This window comes from Carassius gibelio, chromosome B25 (assembly GCF_023724105.1).
Source record: "Carassius gibelio isolate Cgi1373 ecotype wild population from Czech Republic chromosome B25, carGib1.2-hapl.c, whole genome shotgun sequence".
Classification (NCBI taxonomy): Eukaryota; Metazoa; Chordata; class Actinopteri; order Cypriniformes; family Cyprinidae; genus Carassius; species Carassius gibelio.
Genome location: NC_068420.1, coordinates 25303943 through 25317626, shown reverse-complemented (window position 1 = coordinate 25317626; position 13684 = coordinate 25303943). Strand labels below are relative to the sequence as shown.

At 33.9% G+C, this 13684-nt stretch overlaps 1 long non-coding RNA gene across 2 annotated transcripts in view; it reads left to right on the top strand.

Moving 5' to 3' along the window:
• LOC128014185 (uncharacterized) overlaps positions 1 to 13684 on the top strand; it is a 168148-nt gene that overhangs the window by 83448 nt on the left and 71016 nt on the right. The gene's annotated exons all lie outside the window — the stretch shown is intronic.

Sequence of the window (13684 nt, the reverse complement as noted above, 5' to 3'; positions counted from 1 at the left end):
ATATTCAGTGCAAATCTTGCCAAACTGAAGGATGCTTATGCCTTATGAAATACAATGTTTTTGCAATGCTGTAAGACTGTTTTTAATGTGTTAGAAGTTATATGCACAAAAACAGGTTTCTGAGAGCAGTAAATGTTGAAATACTGCTTCTGTTCAAATGAAGTGAAATCTAGCCCAAATCTGCTCAAAAGCTTTTCTCTCTATTAGAGAAAGCTGTTTCATTCAATATTCAGTTCAATTCTTGCCTATCTGAAGGATGCTTATGCCTTATGAAATACAATGTTTTTGCTATGCTGTAAGACTGTTTTTAATGTGTTAGAAGTTATATGCACAAAAACAGGTTTCTGAGAGCAGTAATGTTGAAATACTGCTTCTGTTCAAATGAAGTGAAATCTAGCCCAAATCTGCTCAAAAGCTTTTCTCTCTATTAGAGAAAGCTGTTTCATTCAATATTCAGTGCAAATCTTGCCAAACTGAAGGATGCTTATGCCTTATGAAATACAATGTTTTTGCAATGCTGTAAGACTGTTTTTAATGTGTTAGAAGTTATATGCACAAAATCTTATGATTGAGCTTCAATGCTCAAGATTATCAGTTTACAGGTTTCTGAGAGCATTAATGTTGAAATACTGCTTCTGTTCAAATGAAGTGAAATCTAGCCCAAATCTGCTCAAAATCTTTTCTCTCTATTAGAGAAAGCTGTTTCATTCAATATTCAGTGCAAATCTCGCCAAACTGAAGGATGCTTATGCCTTATGAAATACAAAGTTTTTGCTATGCTGTAAGACTGTTTTTAATGTGTTAGAAGTTATATGCACAAAAACAGGTTTCTGAGAGCAGTAATGTTGAAATACTGCTTCTGTTCAAATGAAGTGAAAACTAGCCGAAATCTGCTCAAAAGCTTTTCTCTCTATTAGAGAAAGCTGTTTCATTCAATATTCAGTGCAAATCTTGCCAAACTGAAGGATGCTTATGCCTTATGAAATACAATGTTTTTGCAATGCTGTAAGACTGTTTTTAATGTGTTAGAAGTTATATGCACAAAATCTTATGATTGAGCTTCAATGCTCAAGATTATCAGTTTACAGGTTTCTGAGAGCAGTAATGTTGAAATACTGCTTCTGTTCAAATGAAGTGAAATCTAGCCCAAATCTGCTCAAAAGCTTTTCTCTCTATTAGAGAAAGCTGTTTCATTCAATATTCAGTGCAAATCTTGCCAAACTGAAGGATGCTTATGCCTTATGAAATACAATGTTTTTTGCAATGCTGTAAGACTGTTTTTAATGTGTTAGAAGTTATATGCACAAAAACAGGTTTCTGAGAGCAGTAATGTTGAAATACTGCTTCTGTTCAAATGAAGGGAAATCTAGCCCAAATCTGCTCAAAAGCTCGTCTCTCTATTAGAGAAAGCTGTTTCATTCAATATTCAGTGCAAATCTTGCCAAACTGAAGGATGCTTATGCCTTATGAAATACAATGTTTTTGCTATGCTGTAAGACTGTTTTTAATGTGTTAGAATATATATGCACAAAAACAGGTTTCTGAGAGCAGTAATGTTGAAATACTGCTTCTGTTCAAATGAAGTGAAATCTAGCCCAAATCTGCTCAAAAGCTTTTCTCTCTATTAGAGAAAGCTGTTTCATTCAATATTCAGTGCAAATCTTGCCAAACTGAAGAATGCTTATGCCTTATGAAATACAATGTTTTTGCAATGCTGTAAGACTGTTTTTAATGTGTTAGAAGTTATATGCACAAAAACAGGTTTCTGAGAGCAGTAATGTTGAAATACTGCTTCTATTCAAATGAAGTGAAATCTAGCAGAAATCTGCTCAAAAGCTTTTCTCTCTATTAGAGAAAGCTGTTTCATTCAATATTTAGTGCAAATCTTGCCAAACTGAAGGATGCTTATGCTTTATGAAATACAATGTTTTTGCAATGCTGTAAGACTGTTTTTAATGTGTTAGAAGTTATATGCACAAAATCTTATGTTTGAGCTTCAATGCTCAAGATTATCAGTTTACAGGTTTCTGAGAGCAGTAATGTTGAAATACTGCTTCTGTTCAAATGAAGTGAAATCTAGCCCAAATCTGCTCAAAAGCTTTTCTCTCTATTAGAGAAAGCTGTTTCATTCAATATTCAGTGCAAATCTTGCCAAACTGAAGGATGCTTATGCCTTATGAAATACAATGTTTTTGCAATGCTGTAAGACTGTTTTTAATGTGCTAGAAGTTATATGCACAAAAACAGGTTTCTGAGAGCAGTAATGTTGAAATACTGCTTCTGTTCAAATGAAGTGAAAACTAGCCGAAATCTGCTCAAAAGCTTTTCTCTCTATTAGAGAAAGCTGTTTCATTCAATATTCAGTGCAAATCTAGCCAAACTGAAGGATGCTTATGCCTTATGAAATACAATGTTTTTGCAATGCTGTAAGACTGTTTTTAATGTGTTAGAATATATATGCACAAAAACAGGTTTCTGAGAGCAGTAATGTTGAAATACTGCTTCTGTTCAAATGAAGTGAAATCTGGCCGAAATCTGCTCAAAAGCTTTTCTCTCTATTAGAGAAAGCTGTTTCATTCAATATTCAGTGCAAATCTTGCCAAACTGAAGGATGCTTATGCCTTATGAAATACAATGTTTTTGCAATGCTGTAAGACTGTTTTTAATGTGTTAGAAGTTATATGCACAAAAACAGGTTTCTGAGAGCAGTAAATGTTGAAATACTGCTTCTGTTCAAATGAAGTGAAATCTAGCCCAAATCTGCTCAAAATCTTTTCTCTCTATTAGAGAAAGCTGTTTCATTCAATATTCAGTGCAAATCTCGCCAAACTGAAGGATGCTTATGCCTTATGAAATACAATGTTTTTGCAATGCTGTAAGACTGTTTTTAATGTGTTAGAAGTTATATGCACAAAAACAGGTTTCTGAGAGCAGTAATGTTGAAATACTGCTTCTGTTCAAATGAAGTGAAAACTAGCCGAAATCTGCTCAAAAGCTTTTCTCTCTATTAGAGAAAGCTGTTTCATTCAATATTCAGTGCAAATCTTGCCAAACTGAAGGATGCTTATGCCTTATGAAATACAATGTTTTTGCAATGCTGTAAGACTGTTTTTAATGTGTTAGAAGTTATATGCACAAAATCTTATGATTGAGCTTCAATGCTCAAGATTATCAGTTTACAGGTTTCTGAGAGCAGTAATGTTGAAATACTGCTTCTGTTCAAATGAAGTGAAATCTAGCCCAAATCTGCTCAAAAGCTTTTCTCTCTATTAGAGAAAGCTGTTTCATTCAATATTCAGTGCAAATCTTGCCAAACTGAAGGATGCTTATGCCTTATGAAATACAATGTTTTTGCAATGCTGTAAGACTGTTTTTAATGTGTTAGAAGTTATATGCACAAAAACAGGTTTCTGGGAGCAGTAATGTTGAAATACTGCTTCTGTTCAAATGAAGTGAAATCTGGCCGAAATCTGCTCAAAAGCTTTTCTCTCTATTAGAGAAAGCTGTTTCATTCAATATTCAGTGCAAATCTTGCCAAACTGAAGGATGCTTATGCCTTATGAAATACAATGTTTTTGCAATGCTGTAAGACTGTTTTTAATGTGTTAGAAGTTATATGCACAAAATCTTATGATTGAGCTTCAATGCTCAAGATTATCAGTTTACAGGTTTCTGAGAGCAGTAATGTTGAAATACTGCTTCTGTTCAAATGAAGTGAAATCTAGCCCAAATCTGCTCAAAAGCTTTTCTCTCTATTAGAGAAAGCTGTTTCATTCAATATTCAGTGCAAATCTTGCCAAACTGAAGGATGCTTATGCCTTATGAAATACAATGTTTTTTGCAATGCTGTAAGACTGTTTTTAATGTGTTAGAAGTTATATGCACAAAAACAGGTTTCTGAGAGCAGTAATGTTGAAATACTGCTTCTGTTCAAATGAAGTGAAATCTAGCCCAAATCTGCTCAAAAGCTTTTCTCTCTATTAGAGAAAGCTGTTTCATTCAATATTCAGTGCAAATCTTGCCAAACTGAAGGATGCTTATGCCTTATGAAATACAATGTTTTTGCAATGCTGTAAGACTGTTTTTAATGTGTTAGAAGTTATATGCACAAAAACAGGTTTCTGAGAGCAGTAATGTTGAAATACTGCTTCTGTTCAAATGAAGTGAAATCTGGCCGAAATCTGCTCAAAAGCTTTTCTCTCTATTAGAGAAAGCTGTTTCATTCAATATTCAGTGCAAATCTTGCCAACCTGAAGGATGCTTATGCCTTATGAAATACAATGTTTTTGCTATGCTGTAAGACTGTTTTTAATGTGTTAGAAGTTATATGCACAAAAACTGGTTTCTGAGAGCAGTAATGTTGAAATACTGCTTCTGTTCAAATGAAGTGAAATCTAGCCCAAATCTGCTCAAAAGCTTTTCTCTCTATTAGAGAAAGCTGTTTCATTCAATATTCAGTGCAAATCTCGCCAAACTGAAGGATGCTTATGCCTTATGAAATACAATGTGTTTTGCAATGCTGTAAGACTGTTTTTAATGTGTTAGAAGTTATATGCACAAAAACAGGTTTCTGAGAGCAGTAATGTTGAAATACTGCTTCTGTTCAAATGAAGTGAAAACTAGCCCAAATCTGCTCAAAAGCTTTTCTCTCTATTAGAGAAAGCTGTTTCATTCAATATTCAGTGCAAATCTTGCCAAACTCAAGGATGCTTATGCCTTATGAAATACAATGTTTTTGCAATGCTGTAAGACTGTTTTTAATGTGTTAGAAGTTATATGCACAAAATCTTATGATTGAGCTTCAATGCTCAAGATTATCAGTTTACAGGTTTCTGAGAGCAGTAATGTTGAAATACTGCTTCCTTTCAAATGAAGTGAAATCTAGACCAAATCTGCTCAAAAGCTTTTCTCTCTATTAGAGAAAGCTGTTTCATTCAATATTCAGTGCAAATCTTGCCAAACTGAAGGATGCTTATGCCTTATGAAATACAATGTTTTTGCAATGCTGTAAGACTGTTTTTAATGTGTTAGAAGTTATATGCACAAAAACAGGTTTCTGAGAGCAGTAATGTTGAAATACTGCTTCTGTTCAAATGAAGTGAAATCTGGCCGAAATCTGCTCAAAAGCTTTTCTCTCTATTAGAGAAAGCTGTTTCATTCAATATTCAGTGCAAATCTTGCCAAACTGAAGGATGCTTATGCCTTATGAAATACAATGTTTTTTGCAATGCTGTAAGACTGTTTTTAATGTGTTAGAAGTTATATGCACAAAAACAGGTTTCTGAGAGCAGTAATGTTGAAATACTGCTTCTGTTCAAATGAAGGGAAATCTAGCCCAAATCTGCTCAAAAGCTCGTCTCTCTATTAGAGAAAGCTGTTTCTTTCAATATTCAGTGCAAATCTTGCCAAACTGAAGGATGCTTATGCCTTATGAAATACAATGTTTTTGCTATGCTGTAAGACTGTTTTTAATGTGTTAGAAGTTATATGCACAAAAACAGGTTTCTGAGAGCAGTAATGTTGAAATACTGCATCTGTTCAAATGAAGTGAAATCTAGCCCAAATCTGCTCAAAAGCTTTTCTCTCTATTAGAGAAAGCTGTTTCATTCAATATTCAGTGCAAATCTTGCCAAACTGAAGGATGCTTATGCCTTATGAAATACAATGTTTTTGCAATGCTGTAAGACTGTTTTTAATGTGTTAGAAGTTATATGCACAAAAACAGGTTTCTGAGAGCAGTAATGTTGAAATACTGCTTCTGTTCAAATGAAGTGAAATCTAGCCCAAATCTGCTCAAAAGCTTTTCTCTCTATTAGAGAAAGCTGTTTCATTCAATATTCAGTGCAAATCTTGCCAAACTGAAGGATGCTTATGCCTTATGAAATACAATGTTTTTGCTATGCTGTAAGACTGTTTTTAATGTGTTAGAAGTTATATGCACAAAAACAGGTTTCTGAGAGCAGTAATGTTGAAATACTGCTTCTGTTCAAATGAAGTGAAATCTAGCCCAAATCTGCTCAAAAGCTTTTCTCTCTATTAGAGAAAGCTGTTTCATTCAATATTCAGTGCAAATCTCGCCAAACTGAAGGATGTTTATGCCTTATGAAATACAATGTGTTTTGCAATGCTGTAAGACTGTTTTTAATGTGTTAGAAGTTATATGCACAAAAACAGGTTTCTGAGAGCAGTAATGTTAAAATACTGCTTCTGTTCAAATGAAGTGAAAACTAGCCCAAATCTGCTCAAAAGCTTTTCTCTCTATTAGAGAAAGCTGTTTCATTCAATATTCAGTGCAAATCTTGCCAAACTGAAGGATGCTTATGCCTTATGAAATACAATGTTTTTGCAATGCTGTAAGACTGTTTTTAATGTGTTAGAAGTTATATGCACAAAATCTTATGATTGAGCTTCAATGCTCAAGATTATCAGTTTACAGGTTTCTGAGAGCAGTAATGTTGAAATACTGCTTCCTTTCAAATGAAGTGAAATCTAGACCAAATCTGCTCAAAAGCTTTTCTCTCTATTAGAGAAAGCTGTTTCATTCAATATTCAGTGCAAATCTTGCCAAACTGAAGGATGCTTATGCCTTATGAAATACAATGTTTTTGCAATGCTGTAAGACTGTTTTTAATGTGTTAGAAGTTATATGCACAAAAACAGGTTTCTGAGAGCAGTAATGTTGAAATACTGCTTCTGTTCAAATGAAGTGAAATCTGGCCGAAATCTGCTCAAAAGCTTTTCTCTCTATTAGAGAAAGCTGTTTCATTCAATATTCAGTGCAAATCTTGCCAAACTGAAGGATGCTTATGCCTTATGAAATACAATGTTTTTTGCAATGCTGTAAGACTGTTTTTAATGTGTTAGAAGTTATATGCACAAAAACAGGTTTCTGAGAGCAGTAATGTTGAAATACTGCTTCTGTTCAAATGAAGGGAAATCTAGCCCAAATCTGCTCAAAAGCTCGTCTCTCTATTAGAGAAAGCTGTTTCTTTCAATATTCAGTGCAAATCTTGCCAAACTGAAGGATGCTTATGCCTTATGAAATACAATGTTTTTGCTATGCTGTAAGACTGTTTTTAATGTGTTAGAAGTTATATGCACAAAAACAGGTTTCTGAGAGCAGTAATGTTGAAATACTGCATCTGTTCAAATGAAGTGAAATCTAGCCCAAATCTGCTCAAAAGCTTTTCTCTCTATTAGAGAAAGCTGTTTCATTCAATATTCAGTGCAAATCTTGCCAAACTGAAGGATGCTTATGCCTTATGAAATACAATGTTTTTGCAATGCTGTAAGACTGTTTTTAATGTGTTAGAAGTTATATGCACAAAAACAGGTTTCTGAGAGCAGTAATGTTGAAATACTGCTTCTGTTCAAATGAAGTGAAATCTAGCCCAAATCTGCTCAAAAGCTTTTCTCTCTATTAGAGAAAGCTGTTTCATTCAATATTCAGTGCAAATCTCGCCAAACTGAAGGATGTTTATGCCTTATGAAATACAATGTGTTTTGCAATGCTGTAAGACTGTTTTTAATGTGTTAGAAGTTATATGCACAAAAACAGGTTTCTGAGAGCAGTAATGTTAAAATACTGCTTCTGTTCAAATGAAGTGAAAACTAGCCCAAATCTGCTCAAAAGCTTTTCTCTCTATTAGAGAAAGCTGTTTCATTCAATATTCAGTGCAAATCTTGCCAAACTGAAGGATGCTTATGCCTTATGAAATACAATGTTTTTGCAATGCTGTAAGACTGTTTTTAATGTGTTAGAAGTTATATGCACAAAATCTTATGATTGAGCTTCAATGCTCAAGATTATCAGTTTACAGGTTTCTGAGAGCAGTAATGTTGAAATACTGCTTCTGTTCAAATGAAGTGAAATCTAGCCCAAATCTGCTCAAAAGCTTTTCTCTCTATTAGAGAAAGCTGTTTCATTCAATATTCAGTGCAAATCTTGCCAAACTGAAGGATGCTTATGCATTATGAAATACAATGTTTTTTGCAATGCTGTAAGACTGTTTTTAATGTGTTAGAAGTTATATGCACAAAAACAGGTTTCTGAGAGCAGTAATGTTGAAATACTGCTTCTGTTCAAATGAAGTGAAATCTAGCCCAAATCTGCTCAAAAGCTTTTCTCTCTATTAGAGAAAGCTGTTTCATTCAATATTCAGTGCAAATCTTGCCAAACTGAAGGATGCTTATGCCTTATGAAATACAATGTTTTTGCAATGCTGTAAGACTGTTTTTAATGTGTTAGAAGTTATATGCACAAAAACAGGTTTCTGAGAGCAGTAATGTTGAAATACTGCTTCTGTTCAAATGAAGTGAAATCTGGCCGAAATCTGCTCAAAAGCTTTTCTCTCTATTAGAGAAAGCTGTTTCATTCAATATTCAGTGCAAATCTTGCCAAACTGAAGGATGCTTATGCCTTATGAAATACAATGTTTTTGCAATGCTGTAAGACTGTTTTTAATGTGTTAGAAGTTATATGCACAAAAACAGGTTTCTGAGAGCAGTAATGTTGAAATACTGCTTCTGTTCAAATGAAGTGAAATCTAGCCCAAATCTGCTCAAAAGCTTTTCTCTCTATTAGAGAAAGCTGTTTCATTCAATATTCAGTGCAAATCTCGCCAAACTGAAGGATGCTTATGCCTTATGAAATACAATGTGTTTTGCAATGCTGTAAGACTGTTTTTAATGTGTTAGAAGTTATATGCACAAAATCTTATGATTGAGCTTCAATGCTCAAGATTATCAGTTTACAGGTTTCTGAGAGCAGTAATGTTGAAATACTGCTTCTGTTCAAATGAAGTGAAATCTAGCCCAAATCTGCTCAAAAGCTTTTCTCTCTATTAGAGAAAGCTGTTTCATTCAATATTCAGTGCAAATCTTGCCAAACTGAAGGATGCTTATGCCTTATGAAATACAATGTTTTTTGCAATGCTGTAAGACTGTTTTTAATGTGTTAGAAGTTATATGCACAAAAACAGGTTTCTGAGAGCAGTAATGTTGAAATACTGCTTCTGTTCAAATGAAGTGAAATCTGGCCGAAATCTGCTCAAAAGCTTTTCTCTCTATTAGAGAAAGCTGTTTCATTCAATATTCAGTGCAAATCTTGCCAAACTGAAGGATGCTTATGCCTTATGAAATACAATGTTTTTGCTATGCTGTAAGACTGTTTTTAATGTGTTAGAAGTTATATGCACAAAAACAGGTTTCTGAGAGCAGTAATGTTGAAATACTGCTTCTGTTCAAATGAAGTGAAATCTAGCCCAAATCTGCTCAAAAGCTTTTCTCTCTATTAGAGAAACCTGTTTCATTCAATATTCAGTGCAAATCTTGCCAAACTGAAGGATGCTTATGCCTTATGAAATACAATGTTTTTGCTATGCTGTAAGACTGTTTTTAATGTGTTAGAAGTTATATGCACAAAAACAGGTTTCTGAGAGCAGTAATGTTGAAATACTGCTTCTGTTCAAATGAAGTGAAATCTAGCCCAAATCTGCTCAAAAGCTTTTCTCTCTATTAGAGAAAGCTGTTTCATTCAATATTCAGTGCAAATCTTGCCAAACTGAAGGATGCTTATGCCTTATGAAATACAATGTTTTTTGCAATGCTGTAAGACTGTTTTTAATGTGTTAGAAGTTATATGCACAAAAACAGGTTTCTGAGAGCAGTAATGTTGAAATACTGCTTCTGTTCAAATGAAGTGAAATCTAGCCCAAATCTGCTCAAAAGCTTTTCTCTCTATTAGAGAAAGCTGTTTCATTCAATATTCAGTGCAAATCTTGCCAAACTGAAGGATGCTTATGCCTTATGAAATACAATGTTTTTGCAATGCTGTAAGACTGTTTTTAATGTGTTAGAAGTTATATGCACAAAATCTTATGATTGAGCTTCAATGCTTAAGATTATTAGTTTACAGGTTTCTGAGAGCAGTAATGTTGAAATACTGCTTCTGTTCAAATGAAGTGAAATCTAGCCCAAATCTGCTCAAAAGCTTTTCTCTCTATTAGAGAAAGCTGTTTCATTCAATATTCAGTGCAAATCTTGCCAAACTGAAGGATGCTTATGCCTTATGAAATACAATGTTTTTGCAATGCTGTAAGACTGTTTTTAATGTGTTAGAAGTTATATGCACAAAATCTTATGATTGAGCTTCAATGCTCAAGATTATCAGTTTACAGGTTTCTGAGAGCAGTAATGTTGAAATACTGCTTCTGTTCAAATGAAGTGAAATCTAGCCCAAATCTGCTCAAAAGCTTTTCTCTCTATTAGAGAAAGCTGTTTCATTCAATATTCAGTGCAAATCTTGCCAAACTGAAGGATGCTTATGCCTTATGAAATACAATGTTTTTTGCAATGCTGTAAGACTGTTTTTAATGTGTTAGAAGTTATATGCACAAAAACAGGTTTCTGAGAGCAGTAATGTTGAAATACTGCTTCTGTTCAAATGAAGTGAAATCTAGCCCAAATCTGCTCAAAAGCTTTTCTCTCTATTAGAGAAAGCTGTTTCATTCAATATTCAGTGCAAATCTTGCCAAACTGAAGGATGCTTATGCCTTATGAAATACAATGTTTTTGCAATGCTGTAAGACTGTTTTTAATGTGTTAGAAGTTATATGCACAAAAACAGGTTTCTGAGAGCAGTAAATGTTGAAATACTGCTTCTGTTCAAATGAAGTGAAATCTAGCCCAAATCTGCTCAAAAGCTTTTCTCTCTATTAGAGAAACCTGTTTCATTCAATATTCAGTGCAAATCTTGCCAAACTGAAGGATGCTTATGCCTTATGAAATACAATGTTTTTGCTATGCTGTAAGACTGTTTTTAATGTGTTAGAAGTTATATGCACAAAAACAGGTTTCTGAGAGCAGTAATGTTGAAATACTGCTTCTGTTCAAATGAAGTGAAATCTAGCCCAAATCTGCTCAAAAGCTTTTCTCTCTATTAGAGAAAGGTGTTTCATTCAATATTCAGTGCAAATCTTGCCAAACTGAAGGATGCTTATGCCTTATGAAATACAATGTTTTTGCAATGCTGTAAGACTGTTTTTAATGTGTTAGAAGTTATATGCACAAAAACAGGTTTCTGAGAGCAGTAATGTTGAAATACTGCTTCTGTTCAAATGAAGTGAAATCTGGCCGAAATCTGCTCAAAAGCTTTTCTCTCTATTAGAGAAAGCTGTTTCATTCAATATTCAGTGCAAATCTTGCCAAACTGAAGGATGCTTATGCCTTATGAAATACAATGTTTTTGCAATGCTGTAAGACTGTTTTTAATGTGTTAGAAGTTATATGCACAAAAACAGGTTTCTGAGAGCAGTAAATGTTGAAATACTGCTTCTGTTCAAATGAAGTGAAATCTAGCCCAAATCTGCTCAAAAGCTTTTCTCTCTATTAGAGAAAGCTGTTTCATTCAATATTCAGTGCAAATCTTGCCAACCTGAAGGATGCTTATGCCTTATGAAATACAATGTTTTTGCTATGCTGTAAGACTGTTTTTAATGTGTTAGAAGTTATATGCACAAAAACTGGTTTCTGAGAGCAGTAATGTTGAAATACTGCTTCTGTTCAAATGAAGTGAAATCTAGCCCAAATCTGCTCAAAAGCTTTTCTCTCTATTAGAGAAAGCTGTTTCATTCAATATTCAGTGCAAATCTCGCCAAACTGAAGGATGCTTATGCCTTATGAAATACAATGTGTTTTGCAATGCTGTAAGACTGTTTTTAATGTGTTAGAAGTTATATGCACAAAAACAGGTTTCTGAGAGCAGTAATGTTGAAATACTGCTTCTGTTCAAATGAAGTGAAAACTAGCCCAAATCTGCTCAAAAGCTTTTCTCTCTATTAGAGAAAGCTGTTTCATTCAATATTCAGTGCAAATCTTGCCAAACTCAAGGATGCTTATGCCTTATGAAATACAATGTTTTTGCAATGCTGTAAGACTGTTTTTAATGTGTTAGAAGTTATATGCACAAAATCTTATGATTGAGCTTCAATGCTCAAGATTATCAGTTTACAGGTTTCTGAGAGCAGTAATGTTGAAATACTGCTTCTGTTCAAATGAAGTGAAATCTAGCCCAAATCTGCTCAAAAGCTTTTCTCTCTATTAGAGAAAGCTGTTTCATTCAATATTCAGTGCAAATCTTGCCAAACTGAAGGATGCTTATGCCTTATGAAATACAATGTTTTTTGCAATGCTGTAAGACTGTTTTTAATGTGTTAGAAGTTATATGCACAAAAACAGGTTTCTGAGAGCAGTAATGTTGAAATACTGCTTCTGTTCAAATGAAGTGAAATCTGGCCGAAATCTGCTCAAAAGCTTTTCTCTCTATTAGAGAAAGCTGTTTCATTCAATATTCAGTGCAAATCTTGCCAAACTGAAGGATGCTTATGCCTTATGAAATACAATGTTTTTTGCAATGCTGTAAGACTGTTTTTAATGTGTTAGAAGTTATATGCACAAAAACAGGTTTCTGAGAGCAGTAATGTTGAAATACTGCTTCTGTTCAAATGAAGTGAAATCTAGCCCAAATCTGCTCAAAAGCTTTTCTCTCTATTAGAGAAAGGTGTTTCATTCAATATTCAGTGCAAATCTTGCCAAACTGAAGGATGCTTATGCCTTATGAAATACAATGTTTTTGCAATGCTGTAAGACTGTTTTTAATGTGTTAGAAGTTATATGCACAAAAACAGGTTTCTGAGAGCAGTAATGTTGAAATACTGCTTCTGTTCAAATGAAGTGAAATCTAGCCCAAATCTGCTCAAAAGCTTTTCTCTCTATTAGAGAAAGCTGTTTCATTCAATATTCAGTGCAAATCTTGCCAAACTGAAGGATGCTTATGCCTTATGAAATACAATGTTTTTGCAATGCTGTAAGACTGTTTTTAATGTGTTAGAAGTTATATGCACAAAAACAGGTTTCTGAGAGCAGTAATGTTGAAATACTGCTTCTGTTCAAATGAAGTGAAATCTGGCCGAAATCTGCTCAAAAGCTTTTCTCTCTATTAGAGAAAGCTGTTTCATTCAATATTCAGTGCAAATCTTGCCAAACTGAAGGATGCTTATGCCTTATGAAATACAATGTTTTTTGCAATGCTGTAAGACTGTTTTTAATGTGTTAGAAGTTATATGCACAAAAACAGGTTTCTGAGAGCAGTAATGTTGAAATACTGCTTCTGTTCAAATGAAGTGAAATCTAGCCCAAATCTGCTCAAAAGCTTTTCTCTCTATTAGAGAAAGGTGTTTCATTCAATATTCAGTGCAAATCTTGCCAAACTGAAGGATGCTTATGCCTTATGAAATACAATGTTTTTGCAATGCTGTAAGACTGTTTTTAATGTGTTAGAAGTTATATGCACAAAAACAGGTTTCTGAGAGCAGTAATGTTGAAATACTGCTTCTGTTCAAATGAAGTGAAATCTGGCCGAAATCTGCTCAAAAGCTTTTCTCTCTATTAGAGAAAGCTGTTTCATTCAATATTCAGTGCAAATCTTGCCTAACTGAAGGATGCTTATGCCTTATGAAATACAATGTTTTTGCAATGCTGTAAGACTGTTTTTAATGTGCTAGAAGTTATATGCACAAAAACAGGTTTCTGAGAGCAGTAATGTTGAAATACTGCTTCTGTTCAAATGAAGGGAAATCTAGCCCAAATCTGCTCAAAACCTTTTCTCTCTATTAGAGAAAGCTGT